Source organism: Cupressus sempervirens, chromosome 1, assembly GCF_028749045.1.
Source record: "Cupressus sempervirens isolate cs-2001-9-10 chromosome 1, ASM2874904v1, whole genome shotgun sequence".
Lineage (NCBI taxonomy): Eukaryota > Viridiplantae > Streptophyta > Pinopsida > Cupressales > Cupressaceae > Cupressus > Cupressus sempervirens.
Window position 1 is genome coordinate 796924346 of NC_143118.1, and position 24008 is coordinate 796948353.

The following is a 24008-nucleotide window of genomic DNA, read 5'->3' on the forward strand; positions in this document are numbered from 1 at the left end:
AGAGGTGACAAGAGCCTCATCTTGTTGGAGAAAATGACAAAGCTTGTAGCTAGAAAGAGGAAGCAAAAGGAGCATCAAAAATTTCTTGTTGCATGTAACAAAAGAGGCCGCCTAATCCCATAAAGCAGTGTGAGGGGAGGAGGCCCTCACTTCAGTGGTGGGTATAAGAGTAGACTAATTTTCTCCCTTAGGTTATTTAGTAGTTAACATCTGTTGAATCCAAATTTTCAGAGGCCAACTAGCTAACATTTGTCAAAGGTTTTTACCACTAGATCTTTTTATAGCATTTTTTTATGATCATTTGTGGAGAAAGTCGAAAGGAAGAATAGTGAATTCTCTTGCTATATCAAGAAATAACATCTCTTTGGAGAGACAACATTTGTATAATTTAAGATGATGTCCATTTACAAGGAGAATCTTGCTTTAAGAGTCAATAGTGTACAAGCAAACATCACCATTGTCATAACACAAGTATTGTAAGTATGTCAAAAAATCTAGTTTTACATTAAAAAACAAAGCACATATCTATTAAGTATCACTTTTTGAGAGAAAAATTTAAAGAAAAGGAGATCAGATTGGAATATGTTAGCACAAAGGAGCAGATAACAAATATATTCACAAAACCTTTGGCTAAGGACACTTTTGAGTACTTGAGATGTATGCTTGGGGTTATGCCCCAACTTACTTCAGAGTGGTTGATGCAAAGATTGCATCAGTCCAATTGGTAGTGAAGTAATAGGAGTGCTTAGTCTATTACTATCTTCTTTTGAAACTTTTCTGGGAATCAGTTGCAGGCATTTATCAAGTGCCTCATAATTAGTATCCAACATTTTAGATGAAAAATCTTGAGAATAATATTGAAAGAAGGATGACTAGATTAGTTCTAGATCTGATGATTTATTACCATTAACATTAATGTGTTCAATAAACTCTCTGCTATTCTTTTCCTTAATAATGTTGAAGAAATATTTAGACCCTCTATCACTTTCCAAATTCCAATTCAATTTGGATCTGACTCTGTGCCCTTAAATCTTATAGTTTTGGATCTTCCTCAAAGAGTGCTTAGTCTTAATCAACTTAGCTTCTAATTCCAAATCTTGAATTCTGATATGCAAATATTTCTCAATCTGATTGAGTTTATGCTGTACCTATTTTCCTCAACATTTAAATCCATACTTTTTTTTTACTAATAATCTAAAAAATCTTTTGCTAGACATCAACTAGTTTGTCCAACATTACTCTTGGTAACACATCAGCACTAACCATTTTAACAATATCAATGACCTGCTTGAGAGTACTAAGAGTATCCTAATCCTTAAGAAGAGATAGATTAAGTTTGAGTGGCTTGTTAACCTTAACTCTAGAAACTAGAGTATCATCTTGCAACATAATCCTTGTAGAGATAGGAGAATGGTCAAAAAGAGAAGTAGGAGTAGCTGTGATAGGTGAGTGGCCAGTATCAGAGAAAAAAAATAAAAGAGCATAATTTGCATAAACTCTATCCAACCTACAGTAGACCCTTTGAGAATCCTTTTGATTATTGTACCAAGTATACCAAATATTTTTAAATTCTAATTTCCTATCCTCAAATGGATCTAAAACATAAAATTTCCTTTTAAATTTGTTCCCAAAGAATAATTCATTACCTTTCCAATTGAAAGTGTTACCTCCAACTATATCCTCCCTATGCTCCACCATATTACAATCACCAATAAAAATCCACTTGGTCTTAGGCAAGTTATTTGAGGCCCAATCCCACAATTTAGCTTAGTCTCTATAATCATTAGGTGCATAAAAGTTACACAATCCAAAGCTTTCACCATCTTTACAAATAAAAATCCATAGAGCCCTATGTCAAGTAGAGACACCTCCTTTCACAATATAATCTACCCAATCAGATCCCACAAGAATAAAAACTCCCTCTTTTCCCCTTTCATGGTTGGAGTAGAATGTAGTAGCATGATCCTGGAGCATTTTTAGAATAGCATCAGCTTGAAATCCAACTACTTTAATTTCTTGTAAACAAATAAAATATTTTGTTTTAAGGTTACTGCACCATCTTTTGATAATGTACTTTCTATCATTCATCTCCAACCCTCTAACATTCTAGCTATGGATGTTGATCATGTTCATGGTTTTTAGGGCTACTCTTACCATTGTTATACAATCTGTTAAAAAAACTAGTGATATCTCCTTGTTTACTTTTATAACCACTATAATTGGTTAATATCTGATTATCATTGCCCTTTCTTTTCTTATTCATTTTATTGGTGAAATCAACAAAAGGGGGTTTGGTTTTATTCTTATTTGGAGAAATTTCCATCCTTGAAGACTTCAATCCATTCAAGCGCATATTCTTATCAATCAAAGTATGATTGACAATCTTAACTAGCTCTGCCCTCTCAGCTAGAGAATTAAGAGCAAGTTGCTAAGCATTAAGTTAGGTTGGGGTTTCTACTAGAGGGACAACAAGAACACTATCTTTAGGGAAAATAATATATTTTAACTAGGTACAACCACTTGGGATGATCTTAGAAGTAGAAATCAAGAGTTAGCTCAATGTCATACAAGGGATTGACAATAGTCTTAAAATCCTCTCCTAGAACATCATTAGCAGTTTTATTAGTATCAACTTCCATAGGCTTCTCTATCCCTAAGATGCTTTTATCCTTCTTTGAGGAAGGTGTCAAGGGATTCTCAAAATTAGAACTAGAAACTTTATTAGCATTATCTTTTGAAACCACAAAGTTAGTAGTTTGGGGTATAAATAACTCTGGACAAACCTTTCTTGCATGTCCATTCTTTTTGCAGTGAAACAAGAAACTAAATTACCAAGATGAGAGGCTTTCCATGAAAAAGATTCAACATCAAAATTAAGAGAGATATTATCAGGGAATACAATTCTTGGTTCGAGAGTAACCAAAACCCTAACATTTAAATATGGGAGGATGGTCTTAGATTTCTCAATTTGCATAAATGATCCAATAAGCTTTAGAAGCTGATGGATAAAGGGCCAAAATTTAACATTCAAACTCTCAATTTCTACCCAATTTGGTGAATCCCCAGTAGACACTTCTTCTGCATTCCTAATTGATGACCATGGGAAGGCTTTGAAAAGAGATTTACCCACATTACAAAACATCATATTAAGTATTCTTTTTGCATACTAAGAGTCTTGACAAATACAACAAAATCCCTCTTTGAACCATTCTCCATAAGATCACATGAATTCCAAGTTTCTTACCTCAAACACTGACCACCCAATTTCCAAGAGGGTAAGAACCCTTTATCTAAGCATGCAAAGAAAATTGCAACATTTTTTAATTGATATTGTTTTGACATAATAGCTCTTATCATATCCTCATTCAGTGAAGGAGAAAGGGTCTTTAGTTCATGGGGTGGGATCTTACCTTCCTCTTTTCCTCCACCGACACCAGAATTAGACTTTCCTCCATCCCCAAGTCTATCTCCATTAGTTGTGGCTATGTATTTGTCACTTTGAATTCCATTTGGAATGGAACTACAAATTTTATTAGAGAAGAAAGCAGTTGACATGCAAGAGGTTGAAGACTCTTCCACCACTACTTTATATGAAAATTTCTCCAAAACTTCCTTCTATTGGACATTAGATTTATCATGTTCATTGGTGCAAACCTCATCAAATTTCATCATATCTCTAGATGCCTCTCCTCCAACATCAACTATGATTACCATTCCTAAATTCCTCACGAGTGATCTAGGGTGGGAAAATGATTGTAGGATAGGCTAGGAAAAAGAAATCATAAATAGGGAATCCCAAATGACACTCACAAACGCACAAAGGAAACTTAGTAACTAACACCCATAATGAAAAAATAAGAGCCAAAAATAATAAAATTAATAAAAACCAGGGCACTAAAGGTGAAAAAGTTGTAGAGAACACATAATAGGGTATGAAAGCTGAGGCACATAAGTGTCTGGCTGCTATACAAGTTGCAGAGCTCATTTTCCTTCTATTACTTGTAAACTCTAGTATTTTATGGATCACCTTACCCTAAAAATAGAGGCTCTTATCATAGAAACCCTTAACAAAAAATTACCATGCCTCAATGGAACATCAAAATCAATGACAATTTCTAATGAAAAACTGAGGAAGAAATGGCCAAGTCTTAAAGTGACATATTTCTATGGAAAAGGTGGTGGGGACAACAAAATTTGTAGAGCTCTATGTAGTTGGATACCTTTGGCTGATAGTTAGGTGAAACACAACTTTGATGGGGCTTCAAAAGGTAACTTAAGAATAGTCAGAATAAGATGTTGCATAATAAATCATAAAGTGTAACTTTTGGCTCAATGCATGAAACCAATAGGCAAGCCCACTAACAATGAAGTTAGATTAAAGGCCCTTATTGAAGGGTTGTGGCTATGCAACAAAATTAAGCTGTACCAAATTGAAATCAAAGGGATTCCAAAATTATGGTCAATGCTTTCACAAGTCAGTCAATACCCAATTGGAGAATAAATTCCCTTTTATCTAAGGCTCTAGAATTGACCAAAAGCATCTAAAATGACACCATTAACCATATCTATCGAGAAGGCATAGCCACCATGAATGCCTTCTCTACACTTAGGATTCATCTCTCTTACGTCTACTTCTCTATCTTTATGCATACAAATTGTTTAGGGTTTTTCTCCTTAAGTAAACATAGGTGGGCTATGGTTAGGTAGGAATCAATGATTGAGGGTAATCCATATTTCCACTTAGAACATCCCTCAATTTGTTTAGTTGCATGTAATACATAGGGATTCATAATATACATCCATCCTTATCTTCTAAAATCATGAAATAATCATTAAGTCAACACACAAATACTTTACATAGAAGTTTGTGCCATTACAAATAACTATGCACAAAATTGTTCACTTGGTAATTGAAGTTTCTGCTACTCGACATCCACTATATATTTAATGTTGTAACTTAGCTTCTAAATGACTTAGCATCCTCTATTTACTTAGCACTTAAATCACTCATCATGTATAGACTACTTGGCTGATGAGTGACTCAACATTAACTATCTACTTGACACATACTGATGCTCAACACTAACTAGGTATATTATTTAGCTTGTATTGTTTGGAAACTTATACTTGACATGCTTTGATTACTCAACTTACGTTGAAATTCTGTGAAAGAATGTCTAACTATTTTGTCACTACCTTTTCAAAACCAATATGATATTAACAAGTGTTGTTCAAGACATGAGTGCAGTATTAGCAATAGGATTCCCATAGCTTGAGGATACAACAGAGGATACTTTTAAAGAAACCCTTGTTATAGAAAAATTTCCTAAGTAACACACACATCTTATAGAGGCCCAACAAAATTAGAATACTTTAGAAACTTTTTAAGCTCTTCTAGTAGAGACACAAGTATCCCCTGCACAAATGTGGAAAATGATCATGGAGCTTCAACAATCTAATCAACAACTGTAGAAACGATTGCAAAGACTTTCTGATCCAGGGAAAGACACTACTTCAAAAGAAGATACAATAGATTTCATAGGAATCTCTAAGAATCTCTTTTCTCATTTTTCCAAGTCTGATTTTCCACCTACTTTGCATGGGGACATGCAAAATGCTTCAACTGGGGGGTAATATTATGAGCATACAATTGTGTCTCCTTTTTTAGTCTCTTCTAAATGTGTTTTATTTATCCTTGATCCTTTTGAAAGTCATTTTATACCATTAATTATTAAGGGAATTATTCATATTTAATAGAGTTGTAAGGGAATGGATAATTCTTGAAATGTGATGCTAAGTGTAGAAAATAACAATTATTCCATTGGTTTCTACTATAGGAACTAAATATGGTGACCTAGTAGATTCAAGAACCTTGGTGTGACTAGGTAGCTTGTAGCTCTATTTTTACTATCCTAGTTTAGGCAAATGTTTTATTTTATAATCTTAGGCCTAGAGTAATTTTCAGCCAAAACATTATGTTATATCATTATAGTTTTTATATGGGTAGATACTTGTGGCTAGTGACCAAATGCATATTTAATCAAGCATCATGCAGATACTATTGCAAACTTTAATAAACACCTCAAATTTAGGAACTTACTATATTGCACATTGTTACCTTCTTTTGGGCTCTACCACCATTCGCTAGCATTATGTACATACTATTGTAAACTTTAATAAACAAATAAATATTAGTTTGAACACTTGGTAAAGAAAACAAAATTACTTATTTTGATAGAGAAAATATAGAAGAAATGAACTTTACATATTTATAAAATTAAAAAAAAATTGTTAATTGTAAAACAATACAACTGAAAACAATATTCATCAACTATAAGGAGATAATACATTTGCTTATACTAGTAGAGACTTTCAACAAGTAGAAGAAAAGACACTGATTTTTCTAACGTAGAATATACAACTAAAAATAAAACTAGCACAGTTAATAGAAAAAAATCTTTCCACTTCCTCTTCTAGATAATAAAAAAAACAAATAGCAATAAGAAAAAAAACTAACTAGATTTGATTTGCATATAAAACATAGGTTATAAGTACAACCTCTCAGAGTTACAAATTTAGCATCTTCCATTTGCTCAAGCAAAAACTTTGAATAAAGTTGAGTCAAGTTAAGAAGTGCCTCCATTCTGCTAAAGACCAAATCACCAATTTGTTGAATTCCATTATTTTCTTATTTTTTGTTCTTCTCCAATTTTGCTCATTCTTCCTCTAGACGTTTCTCTTCTATGACTAGGTCTTCTAGAACTTGCAGTACTTCCCCATCACATGGGAATGCATTTTCCTCCAAATTAATATGTAGATCACTTCCAAAATTTCCTTGTTAAGAGGAAGTAAAATGATATTTCAATCAAGATAGAATAATCTTAATTAATATTTCAGTTCAAACATCAAAAGCCAAAAATCTTTGAGTTTTACAACAAGATACAACTACATGATAATAAACAACAAACTACAATTAAAGACAAACAAAATCAAATTGAATGACTCTCTTTCAATTTCATTGAAGCACCCTAAGCTTGCAAAACACATTTATACCATGCATAAACTACAATAATTCTTCTAAAATAAGAAAAAAAAAATAAAATAAAAAAATCTTCATCTCATCTTCCAATAAAGATAGTGGCGAATCAACATCTCATTCAACCTTGGTAGCACATAATTAACCATTTTCAAAATCTGCATGACAAAATGGAAATTAAACCCAAAACAATCAAAAGAAGGCAAAATTACAACCATCAAAATATGGGGTTTGTACTTTGTACATAGAATAAACTAGCAAAATGAAGAGATTAGAGATAATACCATTTGTAGGAGAGCTTCTTCAAGGAGTTGAATAGCTCATTAGAATGAGATTGCATTCTAGTGAGATAATCAGTGGCTACACAAAAGCCATAAGCAAGGTAAATATTTTTCTTGCATGCAAATAGATAACAAATAAAATTAGAAGATATTTTATTTCTTTGGATTTTCTTTTTGTCAAAAAATAATAATACCTGTTTACTTTGTTTCTAGTATTTTTGTTTGTAATAATCTTTCTCAAGATGGATGTCTCAAGATGACAGCTACATTATCTTTTTGACCTCATTCTCTTGCTTATATGATTTGTATTAAACAATGATGTTGGATTTTCTTTATAGTTCTTTCCTGATTGAGTTTTTGAACCATTTTATTATATAATAATATATATAGTGGCATGTCCACTTTTTCTTTAAAATAAAAATCTTTCTTTTTTGTTCAAGAAATTGGGCTTTTAGACTAATTGGTACAACCACGTTTAGAAAAGATGGATGTTAAGAATAAAGCGCAAGTGACCCTCAGGATGAAAGCTCATGTTGCTAGTAAACAATTTGGACTAGAAAGAATTTTGTGTTCCCTTGTTCTAGATGTATGAGATCTATTTCAACATTTCTAATTATTGTTTATAGTAACAATTACATCATTCTAATGAGATCTTTTTTGCAGGCCTGTATTCAAGTTTTTCCCACAAATCCAATAAATTTCAATGTGGATAATGTGTGAGTTGCTAAACTGCTAGGGGGAGGACTTCATGACTTCACTATGGTTCTAGGTATGGTACTAAAAAATGATGTTGTTTGAACCATCAAGCATGTGGAGAAAGTCAAGGTGTGGTTCTAAGTGGATGTAATTGCCATAATTCCAATATAGCTTTAGATCTTAATATTCTCTCTAATTGAACATGGTTGCACATCATTGTACAAATTTTTCTTTGGTTTATGTGTAATCACTAATGTTTATAACTTTCAAAAGAGAATGTTGTCTTGCTTTTTCAACCAGTTTTAGTTTTTGATTTTTTTTTTTTGACTTTGTCCCATTTGATTTAGCCTTAGATTCAACTTCTCCATCATAAAAAAAGTACACAATAATAGGTATCCATCATGTCCTTGACACTATCAATAAATTGTATCAACCACATTAAACCTCAAATGTCCACTCAACTAGTTTGCATGAAACGCCTACTAATTAACCTCCAATTTAAGTCACATTATACTAAGGAAATGGGGAGAGTCTCCAAAATAGATAGAAGTTTTAGAAACACCACTCCAAAAAACACAGTTATAACATAACAAAGAGTATCATATTTTCATGTATGTATACTGATAACTAAAAATAAGAGAAAAATAATTAGTGAGTTTCAATAATCACATCTATAAGTTAAAAATATTAAAAAAAATGAAATGAAATCATACAAAATGTTAAAATACAAGTGTGAACAAAAATTTGCCTCTATACGATATTTTATATTTGAAATTCAAATGTTATCATATCTTATCATGCTACAAAAAATTATCTTTGTAAAGCTTATCTAAATGGTAAAAGGAATATTTGTGCGTTATATCCTAAAAAGATGTATTATATCCCTAAAAACTTGAGAAGAATGACATAAAACTACATCTATATCCATAAATGATCCAAGTAGGACAATACAAAAGATATAGGGTTAAGAGAACCTCATATGCTGAAAACTTAAAAAGTAACTAAACATTGATCACTAAAGCAATTTAAAAAATCAAGAGAATTATTAAAAAATGATCACTAATTGCAATTTAAAAGGCAATTCAATAAAATCTTATTATCCAGAAGAGAATGGATCCCACAATGAAACATCAACTTGATGAAAATCAAAGAAAAATCTCAAGAAAAGAAACTACCACTCTCAAACATCAAGGAAAGGTGACAATGAGAATAAATAAAAATGTCATCTACTATGTCGAATGGGAAAACACATACTACCTAGAAAGTTATTAAGGGGAATATCTACAGCAAAGGGAGATAGACTGAAAAATTTTAGGAGGAAAGGGAGATGCAAAGCACTTCACTTAGAATGTCTTATGTCACCAAGAACTAATTGGCCTCTGAAGGCTGAGATTTTTTTTAAAAGTCTTGAACTACCAGGCAAAGCAGGTTAGACACCAATGTCAAGAGGACATAAATCCACAAAGACTAGTATTACAGTGAGCAAGTTAGGATGCCCTATTAGTTACGTAGGTAGTCTTATGACCTCTCCCTATTTGTGTCAATCAAAACTATGTCAAGGGTGCTTAATGCCTTCAAAATTCAATATTAGTTACCACCTTCTAGAAGGTAGTAATCAACTAGGTAGTTGTAGAGGTCCTATGTAATATCACTTAAAAGTGACAACTTCTTGGACAAAACATACCAGACACCTTTGAACATGGGTTAATAATGGAAAGTATAAAGGGAAATTCCACAGGGTTTGAACAAAACAATTCCTCCCATAAATCTCATAAAAGTCTAGGACACATTAGATAAAATATTATAATATTATTTCGTATCTATCTACTAGAAGGAAACAAGATGACAAATCCTCTTAGTAAACAAAATAAAATGATCCATCTCAACTTGAAATAGTATAAAAATTGACAACCCAAAGAAGATTCTCACAAGGGATGGGATCATCCATAGTGTGCATGAAATGCATAAAGGAATCAACTCCATGTGATGGATCAAACAATGAAGAATAATAGTCTAAACCCACTTGAAACAATAATGGTCAAGTGAAATCTTATTGGATACTAATCAAAGCAAGAAGGGAAGATTTTAGATGATGTATAACTTGTCATTTTCTGTGTATATAGTGAATATGCATGTATCACCTATTTTAGTAATTGCAAATGGAATACTAAGATTAGAAAATAATTCACAATACAAAATAAACTAACATTTATGATAAGACAGAAGCAAACATCATGGAGGAAAGTAGACCAAGAATGGTAATCTCCTCGAATATGTAGCCTATGATGATGTTGATGTGTCCTGATACAAATGGATTATGCTCCAATAGGTTCAAGCTTCAAGTGGTAAGTAGTTAAGCATGGGGATGGGTAAAAGATTCAACAATGGAGGTGAAGATGGATTTTAACATGGTAAGGGTGTGACATAATTGTGTTGTAGTGGTCAATATGGCATTATAAGTTTGCATTAAGAGATGATATGGATTCTGAGGGGAGAGGGTTTGATTTATAGGCTAAGGGGAGGTGAGATGGAGGGTCAGTATACAAGGATGTATAATGGTGAGGGAGGGCTTGGATTCTCTCAAAGGGAAGCACATGGATTGTGGTTGTTTGGAGCCAATTAGGAAGTGACACTTGTTACCAAGAGGATGAGTGTGAGGGGATGGGAAAAATGGATGACCAAAGGGAGTTACGAGGGAAGAGGACTATGTAAGAGGGATATAAGAGGAATTTAAGGGTATTTATGGCATGTAAGAGTCATTAATGTTCTTGGATAGGAATGAAAGAGGATAGGGGAGGTTGTTGACCTTGGCTTGGTTTAACATGTCTTAACCCTTGCTTAAAGTTGTGTACATATTTAGGAGGGGGATTAGGATTAGCTTAGAAAGGGGGTTAGGAGGTAAGTGACTTAACTTTGATAGGATGGGTTAGTTAGTTGGCTAAGTGAGGTTAGTATGGGTGAATGGGTCAGATTAGGGGTAATGATAGGGTTTGGAGATGTTTTAGGGGTTTGGGATGGTTTATTAAATATTTTATTTAATAAATGGGGGATGTGGGATTAAATTAAATAAATTTTTGCACTTTATTTAATTTAATAGAGGAATGGGATTTAATTGATAAATTGGTTTTGGGTTATCATTTGATTTTATCAATTGGACTATAATTAATTAAAATAAATAAATAAACTAGGGGATGATGATTAATTAAATATAAAATATTTAATCAATAATGTCCTAGAAGATGGCTAAATAAGATTATCTAATGGTGTAATCAGATTTAGGTGTCTACAATGCAAAGACAAAAATAATAAAACCAAACATAATCATATCATTAACACCGAACATTGATTTGATTTTACTATACTGATAAGAACATCTACAAGCAATAAAAGTTAAGGCACTAGTGAACTAACTTGAAATGCCCTAGTAAAAGACCACCTTAGAAAATTAGTCATAAGCCATGGAATGACAAACAACCAAAATATGCATGGATGACTTGTATTTTGCAATCAGCCTAAAAAAAAATGAAAGTCAAAATTTTGTTTGATATACAAAGAAAAGGAGACATACTATTGAAATTATACCCAATTTCTAAGAAAAATTTATAACAATCATTCAAAAAGTAGAAAATTATGGGTACCTTGCAGCCCATCCTAATGATGTGGAAACTACAATAACAAATGCCTTCACTTTGATTGCTACACATACTTGCAAATCATATATTCCAGCATTCATATCCTTGGATTAGTCATTAAGGTCTGGAAGATAACAAGAACCAAAATACTAAGAACAAATAGCCTGCCACACCATAATTTTCGTAAAACCAAAACTCATTGCACTCTAATAGACAACTTGATGATGGAAAATTCAATAATAATGGAACAAAGGCATACCATTGATGATGCTATAGATTCCAAATGAGTCATTGATTCAACAATATATTTGATGTTTTTAAAAAATAAATAGCTTGGTTCTAAACTTTCTCCGCTTGTATTCATTTGAAAAGTCAAATAAGTCTACAATTCATTAAAAGACATTTAATGGACTTTTTTTGTAACATAAAAGAATACAGGTTCAAATTTTCATTATGACAAACCACAAATTTATTCTCTTTCATTCTAATTTTTTTTATGGGTTTCTTTTAAATTTTACACTCTCTTAGATAACATCTTGGTTTTTGAGTCATTCTCCACAAAATCATTAAGTTATTTCTGTCCAAAGGAATCCATAATAGTTAATAATTGATAAGTATGATAACTTACTTTTGCACAAATTCTACCCACTTTTGTTATGGTTCCAATAGGGTACAAAACCCAAAAAGTTTTTGCTCCTAACAATATTTCATCTATGCCTATGACAATCAGGGTCTCCGACTAGTTATTGTTACCATTTTTTATCACTGTTTAAAATGGTGGAGAGGTTGATTAGTCTTTTTCCTTTAGGGTGGTGGCTATAATATATTTCACATTCTTCTTTTGACTCATTAAATGCCATGCAAATTAGAGGGGTACATAAGGCCATGCATTTATTTCATATACCCCTAAGTTGGTCTAACCCCTTGTATTCTAATGTTTTATATTTATGCCTCAAGTCTCATTCAATTTCTTTCTTAAGTTGCAACCATGAGAAGAAATGTCTAATTATATGATCATGGGAAATCAAAATTTTTTTGCCCCTAAATAGTGGTGATGGTGTGACACATCCATCAGGTGGTTAGATATTTCATGTTCACATGATCGCAACAATTAAATAAAATCCTAGGGTTATTGCAATGATGTTGTGAAGGCCTTGTTTGTAGCTTCACACTAAGTTAAGGTTAATCACATGTTAATGTAGTGATGTTGCATTTTCCTCGTTTCTCAGTCACAAGAGTTAAATATCTAGTTAAGTTTTAAGTTGTGACAATGTGCTGGTGTATGAAGCTTTCAACCAGATAGTTAGTCACATGATCACAGGATTAAATGTTAAGATCAAGAGCTTAACAATTGTGAAGGTGCATCTCTAGTTTGATTACAACATCAAAGCTTTGCACAATCACATAGATGATCTTTTAAGATATCAAATGAATAAGATCATCGATAAAGCTAAGGTTTAATTCATTCAACATTTCTATGCAACAAAGCAGTCAAATAATAAGTTGTGATGGTGTGATCTCTTATAGCCTGTCGTAGCTTTGTGCTATCATAGAGTTGCAAGGTGCGCCAATTTCAATTGATCAAATGAGTTTGATCAAATAAAGAACTGACTTATTTATTTGATGTCATGTAGTTGAAAAGAGATGGCTATGACCTTATGAAAATGCCTCATGTCATAAGATCGAATGAAAGAAGAAAAAGGACCGCAATCTTATGATGCCATAAGATTGTGAAGCCAGGATTCTCACGGAAAGATGTTATGAAGGGAAATTTCATTCCAGTGTGTCGTAAGGTCATAGTGTCACAAGATTGGGGATCAAATTCTAAAATTGATTTTTTCAATTATTATATGACCTCACTAGACACTCGATTATGAAATCAACCAAAGGTGGCAGAAAATGATAGGACTAGGTTGTGGAGCTAGAATAAAAGAGGAGATATAATCCTAGATTAAGTATAGCCAAGGGATTGAAAGGAAGAACTAGATATTTCCAAATGGCTCAAGATGAGAAATGGATGTGGCATGAGTAGTTGAAGATGCCATAGTTCTACTAGCTAATATAGTTAGATGAATTTCATGATAAAAGGAAGTGGAAGAAACATAATTAGTTAGGGAGTTCCGGCAGCAAAATATCAGCAGATGTGTCATGATAATCTTTTTGGTTTTACTCAAATACAAAAATGGTAAATTTAAGATGTACTTTTCTGGAAAATATTTGTATTCTTTCAATAGTTTTTGGACATTTTCCCCTCCCATTTGAAGCTTGTTGTAATCCTTCTCTTTATAAGGATTTCCAAGATGTGGAAAAAAAGTTGGCTAGCTGGTTGAATTCTTAGAAGTTCTATGCAAAATTGATGTTGTCATGATATCTTTTGAGTCATTCATAGCTTTTTCTAAATTTTTCTTATAGTCAGTCTGGAGGAATGTTGTGGAACTACCTTTGAAATCTGAATAAAGGAATAGTTAATGAGTCCTTATCGTATCTCTACTGCTTGAATTAATGGTTTGATATAACTTTTGTGATTTATTCTGAATCCCTAAGTTTGTTTCTCAATCTTATTTGCAAGGAGAGTTTTGGGTTCTATTCATGTAGGTCATAAGTTGTGAGTCTGTACTTTATCTCAAATAGTTAATTATGAATTCTATCATTCCTCTTAAACTCTTGTTTGAAGTGCTCTCCTTCTTATGAAATACTTATGTATGGGTTCCCATTGATCAATATTGTGCTTGTTTCAACTATTCAGAAGTGTTTCATCATGTTATTCCAACAATATCCTCACATTAATGTTTGGTGCATCACCTCTTTTACTTTTAGCATTTACTTTCAAGAAATCTTTCTATCCCTTTTCCTTCAAGTTTAATTCTAGTTTGAAGAAATAAATAGGTGAACATCATAAGGAACTGATCTGTAATCTAGAGATTCACTCTTGACCTTGGTACACCCACTACCTAGGAGTGTTTCCATGTTACTCAAAGTTGACTGAGTTAGAATCTAGTCTAGGCACAACTTCTAGAGATAACATTAACCAAATATAAAAATAGAAAGAATTTGATTACCTTAAAAACATAATGTAAAAAACTTCTTACAAAAAAAGTGAACAATGTAACTACATTCCCCAAAAAATAAAGTCAAAAGATGGAATTGGAATATTTGAAAGCTAGTACTTGCCCATACATACCATCAAGGATAACATTTTCCAAGTCACTTTCTTCAACATGAGTTGGTCTTAGATTATCAGTCATACTGTCAACAATGCGAGTGATAATTGAAGGCTTCTCAACCATGTTACACTTGCACACAACAACTTTCTAAAAAAAAAAGACTTGATATGCACACATAAATGTTTAGAAATTTTATTCATCTCAGTTATTAACTTAAAACAATTTAGAGAAATACTATGATTTTCTGATGTAACTTTTAGTTTTATTCCTTTTCTCCTTGATGCAGGAGCATCCAGAGGTATAAGGGCAATCCTGTGTCACCCAAAAAAAATGTACTTAGACTTAGTTTCTATTTTATGTCTTTATATTTTTGGATACCCATTTGGCTCAAATAAAGGTTCCAACTCTCATAGTTCAACTATCAGTGCATTTAAAAATCCCGAAAAAATAGGAGCATGCAATTTGACCATCATTTTGGTGACCTAGAAGGTGTGACTTGGCCAGATGAATGTAATCAAGATTTAGAGCATTCCAGAAAAAGAATCAGGTCAAAAGGCCCCACGGTTTGAAAGTTATTGCAGTTTTTCGAGTTTTGGAGACCCCCTAAGAATGCTTCAGAGTCAGATTTGGGGCATTAAATGACCTCGAAAAGGGTCGAAAAATGGGGGACGAGCGAAGCTTGTCCATAGGGCTATAGAGCGCTTCGAGAGCTTTCCGAAAATGTAAACGGTTCGTCAATCGGAGTTACGGTTCAAAAGTTATGCCTCCCGGAAGTTCGGCTACCGTTTCTGGATTCTTCTAGAATTGCACCGACTTCTAACGCAGCTTCCGGAACCTTCCATTTTGTCGGTGGACGCCTACTAGCACTTTCTAGAATGTACTCCTAGTCCTTAACCCTCCGGGGTCTATTTAAGGAGATTTCTGGCATTGTAAAAGGCAGTTCGGATTGGAGCTTGAGAGGAGGTGCTAAAAGGAGAAATATTCTCCAGATTTATGCTATTGTAAGCCCGCAGGGCATGTTTTGATTTTATTTTCTCTGCACTGTTTGTACCAGCTTATTTTCTCAGTTAATATAATTTCCCCTTTCTATTGTGTCTATTCTGGTTGTTGGCTTGTGTCTCCATCACTCCTCAGCCTCAAGATTATAATCATATTTAACTTAAAATAGAATAAATATAATGTTAATTTACAACAACTTTTGATTACATTAAACCTTTTGTAGTTTCCATATTCTCACATATCATTTCAATGAAAAATAAAGATGGTTTGCTCACAACTTCAGATCTTGATTCCAAAGAGAGTGATTGATTCCAAAGAAAAGAAGATTCTTTCCTAGTTGATTAAGCCTAAGATTGATCTTGGTGATCTCAACAAAGCTTGGATTCAATGAATCATGACAAGAGGGCTTTTCTTGCTCCAGAGAAGTCAACTAGATTTATACTATGAGTGCACTTACTTACAAGGACTTATCACAATAGACAAAGAATCCATCATATTTTCTTGATTGGGGTTTGGTATCTTTGACCTCTAAAGGAAAGTGAGGAGAAAATTACATGCCACATAGATTATAAGGGATTATTTGATTTATAGCTAATTATTGTGGTTTTTGTACACGTGTAGGTGAATATCACTGTTCTCTAGAAATTAGCTTGCATAGTGTATGTTGTGGAGGATAAATGTTATGGTTTGGAGGGGTTGAAGAAAATCTTGCAACTCGTCAATGGGAAGGATAGTAGTGCCTTGTTGCTTATGTTCATGGGCTTACTAAGTCTAAGCTTGCAAATTTTACTATTCAAACCATTTACCATTGTGAGAGTACCAACAAGAATGAAAATTAAAAATCCTAGTACTTGTCAAAATGCTAGGTTCAAATTGCATCAAACTCCATCTATCTATCAGGTTCCAATTCAAAATCCCAGTACCTGTCAAAATATATCTATCATACATCAAATTAAGAGGGAACCCATTTACTTATCATTGATCAAAAGTTCATTTTTATGAAATTGGCCTAAACTATTGAAAATAAAATGGATTCATGAGAACTACATTCAAACTAGATATATAATAAGAAACTAAGAAGAAGTTTCCCATCAATAGGCATCTGAATTGAATAAAGAATACAAACCAATTATGAAAATTTTACCTAGGAATGATACAACCATTTGGCTACCATATCCATTTCTTTTGGTACATGATTCCAAATATGCAACCTATAACACTAAGAGTCTGCAAGCACAAAAATGTTCAAATTGGAAATACACCAAGGAAAGGAATCTCTTTTTAAACTATGAGAAATCAATGGACTAATAATGTGGTATTACAACAATTAAGAAGTTTTTGCTTAGGACGTTGTAGGTCATCTACAAAGTACTGGTGAGGAAGCCAAAGAATGATAAGTGGAATGGCATGAATTCCACATTTTTTTTTTAATCACCACCTTCTACAATATATCAAAACAATAAATGCTAAGGCTTAAACATCAAAACAAAAAATAATATAATTGAAGCTTAAACACATCTAGTATGTAAAACAAGTAAAAAAAAGGTAAAATAGTTAGTTTACATACCATAGTGAGAAGTGGAGAACCAAAGAGTGCAATGGTTGCAATGATCCCACAATACCCACTAAGAACTTTCAAGTCTTATGCTCATGAAGACCAAAAGTAGACACCATTGCCATTATTGTGAACATCATTACAACAACTATAACCATCCTCCCTACTTTAAGCTAAAAGTGGCACAAAATAAATTTTGGCATATGAGAAATACATAGAATCAACTATAGTGATATCCTTGTAATAATTGAAGGGAAAATAGTGCATACCTTGTCCTTGGGAGGAGAAAAGGCTTAGTATGTGCAAATTGAAAATCATTCAAGAATAATGCCAGTGCCATTGATAGTGGAAACAAGAATGTTTTCCCACCCTTTACTTACAATAGACGTTCCATGCCAAGTATAAATTAAATAATTAAAGAGAGAAATCACATATGGGGTGCATGAGTATTTCCCCACTGATTTCTCTCTCATCACATTCACAAATGTAAACCTTTCCAAAAAAGATCAACCTCACCTTATGTTTTAGGAAAATTACACTGGGAGAGTTCATTAAGGCTAGAATTCAATTCAAAGCTAGATTTGATAGAGACAATTTTGACAAGCATTCAAACACTCCATTTCCTCCCAATATTGTAATTTCAAAAATCTAGACAAAGGTAATGATGAGGAATTTGCTAGCACTGATGCCAATAGGCCCAAACATGTGACATAGTACATGGACTACCTGATCAACATAGAAGAGGATGTTTCCCTACTATGATGAAGTGTGGTCATAAATTAGGGCAGCATCCTTTGTTGTGTCATGATAAAAAATGTGGGATGCAACATGGTCAAGCCTCTATTTTTTGCAAAGTTTTTGGAGCCTGCACTTGATCTAAAATTTGGAATTAGGGGAACCCTAATCATGAATTTTTATAAAAGAAAGATACAAAAAGTATTTGCGTGGAGTAGTCATTTCATGCCTCCCCCTAATTATGTGTGTGTTCCTCATTCTATAGCTATACATAGGACTGCAAGAACATAAAAATTAGTAGCTCTTATTTCCTTCCATGCACAACCGAATAAATGAGGTTGGAATGATTTTCTATCATGTTTCTCCCTTTTATTTTTGTCATTTTGAATTTATTGTGAAAAATAATATGCATCAATGTGGATATGGATGATAGGAATGTACATAGACTACTAGGCGAGACAAAGATCTTCGTAGCCTACTTGGAAAGAGTAAATTGGTAGGTAAATTTCTTTTTAAGCATAACACAACACCACCATATCAAAACAATTTGACATAGTATCCTTTTTGAGGCATTTAACATCACGTAAGTGAGAAAGTCAAATTGCCATGAAATAGCTCCCAAGGAATTCAAATAGCCATAAAATACCTCTTGCGTGCACATAAACCATTGACAAAAAAAAATACCACAAAATAAGAAATAATGAATCTTGATTTTATTTTCTTCATTATGAATTCAATTTGGTCAAAATTTTGATCAAATTGTTAAACTCTAATTTGGTCAAATTTTGACGAATGCAGACATAAAAAACAAAATAATAATAATTCAAAAAGCCCATTAAGGGCTTGGTCAAAATTGACCTATAATGTACTAGTGAAAGATGCTTTGGGTAATAGATTTTCTATGCCATCCTTTGTCATTTTTTGTGATCATTTGAATCGAAAGAAAGATAAGCTCTCTTAGTTGGATTCTCTTACAAGATCACAAACTTATGCATTGGCAACTTGGCCATCTTCAGGGATGAAGGAGAAGACTCAGAAAGCTCATTCTATAGATTCTTAGATTGATTCTAGCATTCACATCTCATCAAGGCCACCTCCTCCTAAGGGAAATAAATCAAAGTTAGAAGGACTGAAGTGGACTTATTGTAATAATCTTAATCATGATGATTCACATTTCTATGAGAAGAAGTTAGATGGCTATGCCAAGCATGTTTTAGATTTGATAGCTCTCCTTCAGAAGAGCAACATTGACTTCTCATAGATCTTCATCATCATCATCACTTCAGTCTGTCGATAAAGATACATGAAAGGTTCATGCACTATGTGAAACTACTATTCCTTATTTTTCTAGATGGCTACTAGATTTAGGTGCTTCACACAATATGGCATCTTTTTAGGATTTGTTCTCTTCTTTTGACGCTTCTCCCACTGCACACATTTTCATGGGAAACAACACTATTATGACTATATGTGGTAAAAGGTTATATTGGCATTGATGATGGTACATTTCATGATGTACTTTGTGCTTCATCTTTGTCCTCTAACCTTCTCTCTATTTATCAGATTACACATAGTGGGACAAGGAAGAAAATTGAGTGTTCACAAGATTCAGTGCATATCAAAGATAATGAGACATGCAATATTATTGTCATAGGGACTGTTGATCATGCTTCTTGTCTATATTCATTCTCACATTTTGGTCCACTATCTCTACTATCAGAGACTCACTCTCTTTTTACAAAAGAGTCTACTGAGGTGAAGTGAGGTTGCTTGAACTTATAGACCAGTGTTGTGACTTCTACACCTCCACCTCGTATTCAAATTTTATCTCTTACATAGGATCACTCTTTAGCATTGCCTACTATTGTAGCTATAGTTATTGAGCCACCAATTGCAGTTGTTGAGGATATATCAAAGGACACACATCTCCTCTCAGATGACAGATTCAACACAACTGTTATCCCACCTCCATTGGAGATTGCATTTTAGTATTCTCATGCTTTCTCCTTTGAGCATCAAATAGGACTTCTAGTTTTACCTTACATACATGGGTTTTATCATCCTTGTTTGTTGCCTTTTTTCCTTTAGATTGGAGCCACATTGGTATGTTCATCGATACAGGAGTTTTTCCATTCTAGGGGGCTTATGGAGGCTTTCATTGTACTTATGGTCTTTAGAGATTCTCTTGAGATGTTTGATTTATGCATCCTTTTCTATCTCTTTTTGGAGTAGGGTTTTTCCCACTAGGTTTTCTCTATTTCTCTATTTCTCTATTTCATAGAGATTTGATTGTGATTGGGTACCTCATGAGGCCTTGTTTTTGGGACCCAAGTTTTCTCTCCACATTGCATTGTAGTTTCCTTGCTCTTTCTACATTGTTTACAGCTACATTGTTGCTCATCTTAAGGGGGGATGTTAGAGTAAAGCGTTAATTTAATATCATTTATTAAATTACCTTTACTCCCTTCTTAAGATTTCTCCATTATGCACTTTTTCATTCACATTTAATAATTAATTAGTAATTATTAAATGAATTTTTCCTTTTAGGTTACCCTTTTTTGGGGTTTTGATCTCCTTCTATAAGGATTGACCTTTTGTAATTATCTTACATCTTTTTCATTTTTGAGAATACAATTTGCATATTTTCAGAGCAAACTCTTGCCTCTTCTTGACTCTTTCTTCTCTATGATAGGTTTTTACATGCAAGAATACTTTGGAGTTTCTGGATTTGTATTACGCATTTCTAAAATCCTTAAAATTATCCACAAGCCATGGTAAATTCTTCTTGAATACAACTTTGGCCAAGAGAGCATGAGGGACAAGATCGTATTAGGAAAAACAACCTTGAAATTTAATTTTCTATAGAGCTAGTAACAAAATTTTGATGCATAAGGGTTGTTAAGAAGGATGTAATCTACATCTTCCTCAGAGGAGTTACATAGGAGATAACTAGGTGGGCCATCAAAACTAATCCTTCTTATTATATCTGTTGTCAAGCTTCTTTTTTGAATGGCCAACCATGAGAAGGCCCCAACTTTTGGTAGGCATATGTTCTGAGCCAAATTTATGTATAAACAATACAATCTGTTTTAAATATATACTCTACTTTTGATATTTAAATTAATTAATTAAAATATTAAATAAAACATACATAAGATATAAATTATGTGTAAATTAATAAATATAAGAGATTAGATAAAATGGTAGATAATAATAATATATTAGAGAAATCTATTAATTGTTTTGACACTAAATCTTATGAGTAATGATGTATTAATTTTCAACATATAAATACTTTATTTACCAAATATATATAAAAACTATATTATTAATAAGGCTACACCAACCAATCGATACCTCCAAAGGGTGGTATTCCACATACACTATAGCCACTGTTGACATTTTAGTCATGTTTCCTATTAGTGACATATAATTATTTAGATTGTAAGTATCTACCAAGCATATTATAAAATTAACAGTGTTAACCAAGCATTTCAGTTGCTATCGAGTTCTACATTTGCTACCGAGTCCTTTGGATAGTATTTAGTTTACGTCAAGCAGTTACTACAAAGTTATTGATTAGTAGTGTAAACCAAGCATCACATTGTATGTTGAGTTTATTAGTGCAAACTGAGTTGTATAGTGCTTACTGAGTTGGTAGTTGATGTGATGTAAGTCTAGTGCTAACAAGCTACTCAATGTTAACCAAGTGACTTAGTTTATACCGAGCTATGTAGCGTGAATTGAGTGATTTAGTTTAAATGTTGAGTTTCACAGTATTGACTGAGTCACCAGTGTTGACCAAGTTCAAGACTACTTGGAAGTGATTAGTATGGACCAAGATTCTATGTCTACCAAGTGCATGATTATGTCGAGCATTGATAGTGGATGCTGAGTATCAGAACCTCATAGAGCTAGTCTTTAAAACCTGAGTTTCTTCATTTGGGCTGACTTTGTGTATTTTGTGTAAACTTGTATTGTGGCCGAATTTTTAATTTGTAAATTGGATTGGTATATATGTAATGTATTATATCACATCCAATATGATGAGATGATGGAATAATGTAATGAAACAAGCAGAGGAAAGCAACATAGCGAATTACAAAGGCTATAGTAGTATAAGGAGTAACAAAGATTTATCTATCACAGTAAGGTGATTTCTACACCTAGAGGAATCTCATTCAGCAGACCAAGTTGTAGATCAGAGATTAACTACTGTTTCATCCTGATAGGTGGATTGGTTAAATCCTTTAATAATGTAGACCTAATAGTCTTGTGTAAATCTCTTTACTGAGTGTATACTTCATTATATGTTTGTAAATCCTTTTGCAAGGTGGACCTAACAGGTCCTTATTTCTCCTAACAAGGAAAATCATTAGAAGTGAGCATTGTAAGCCTTAACAAGCCATCCTTATACTCTAGTACTAAAGCTTGTGGGTATTATCCCCACCCCTATTTTACTTTTTATTTGGAAGGTTTCTAGGTAACCAAATTGTGTGTTAGAAGTTTTATGTATGCTTTAATGTTTTTAGTTTCTCATACATGCAATTAGATCAAAATATACACAAAGGATCAATTGCTAATTAAGGATTGAGTTTTATTGGTTACTGATTCACCCCTCCCCTCTCAGTAAATTAGCCTGTCATAATATTTCCAAAAATTGATATCAGAGCTTTGTGGTTCTCAGAGAAAAGTTTAACCACTCAAGAAAAGACCAAAGCAATGGAGGTATTCAGATTTGACAAGGCTATTGACAGTGAAAAGCTAGATTTGGAATTGGCTATTGGACAACTCAAGCAAGTAAAATAGCAACTCTCTTAATCCATGAAAAGAAGAAAAGATCTTGTAATCCAGATGAATGATCAACTCTACATTGAAGAAAGAATTGAAGACACCCATTCAAGAAATTTAGATGAAGCTATTGAAGAAATAAAAGAACTACTTGAAAAGAATAATACTCTTCAAGAAGAAGTAAGAAAACTAAGAAGAGAGCAAGAAATTTAGTCAGTAAGATTGTGTGAAGTCATGGAAGAGAAAAGAAAGATAAAATAAGAGATAAAAGGAAAGAACAATGAAATTCAACACCTATCCCTTTAGCATAAAAACTTCATTGATTAGCTCACCAATGTAAATGAAGAAATCATGAATCTAAGATTAGAGAATGAAAGATTGTAGAATGATCTAAACACTGAACGGAAAACCAATAAGAGAATGATGAAATCTCAAGTAGACATGAATAAGTTGAATGAGAAAAGTCATTACAAACAAAAAAGAAAAGTAGGAATTGGATACACTGAAGAAGGTGAATCATCCGAGCAAGGAGTTGAAAAGAAGCAAAGACCTACTTGCAGTCAATGTGGTAAGATAGGTCATACATCAAACAAATGTTGGAGCAATGGAAAAGCAAAATTCAATGGAAAATGCTACAATTGTAATTGGCATGGCTATAGGGCAAATGAATGCAAAGAGGAAACTAAATTTGAAGGAAAATGTCATAAATGTAAGAAGCATGGGCACAAGTCATTAGGATGCAAAACTAAGATATTGAACTAAACAAAGAAAATTGTAAAAGCTATATTTGGTCAAGACTATAACACTTGGTGTAAATATCATTACTGTGGAGAATTTGGACATATTGGAATGAATTGTGTAAAAAATCATATGAGGAAAAGAGATACTACTAGAAGATGTTTTAATTGTATAGAACTTGGTCATCTTGCCAAGAATTACATGAATACTAGAAGAATTAAAGATGAAAAGAAGGCAAAAGCTAACAACATCAGAAAGCAGATGAGATAACAATGGGTTCCAAAATCTTCTAAAAATACAAGTCTGAGCACTAATGAAGATGTTACTCAAGAATTGGGTGACTCCACCATTTCCACTTGATCTCTCATAGGAGAACTGGAA

General features: G+C 33.0%; 1 pseudogene; it reads right to left on the reverse strand.

The window, feature by feature from the left end:
• Nucleotides 1-17112: 17112 nt before the first annotated feature.
• Nucleotides 17113-24008, reverse strand: part of LOC149580284 (bidirectional sugar transporter SWEET3b-like) — a 29231-nt pseudogene continuing 22335 nt past the window's right edge.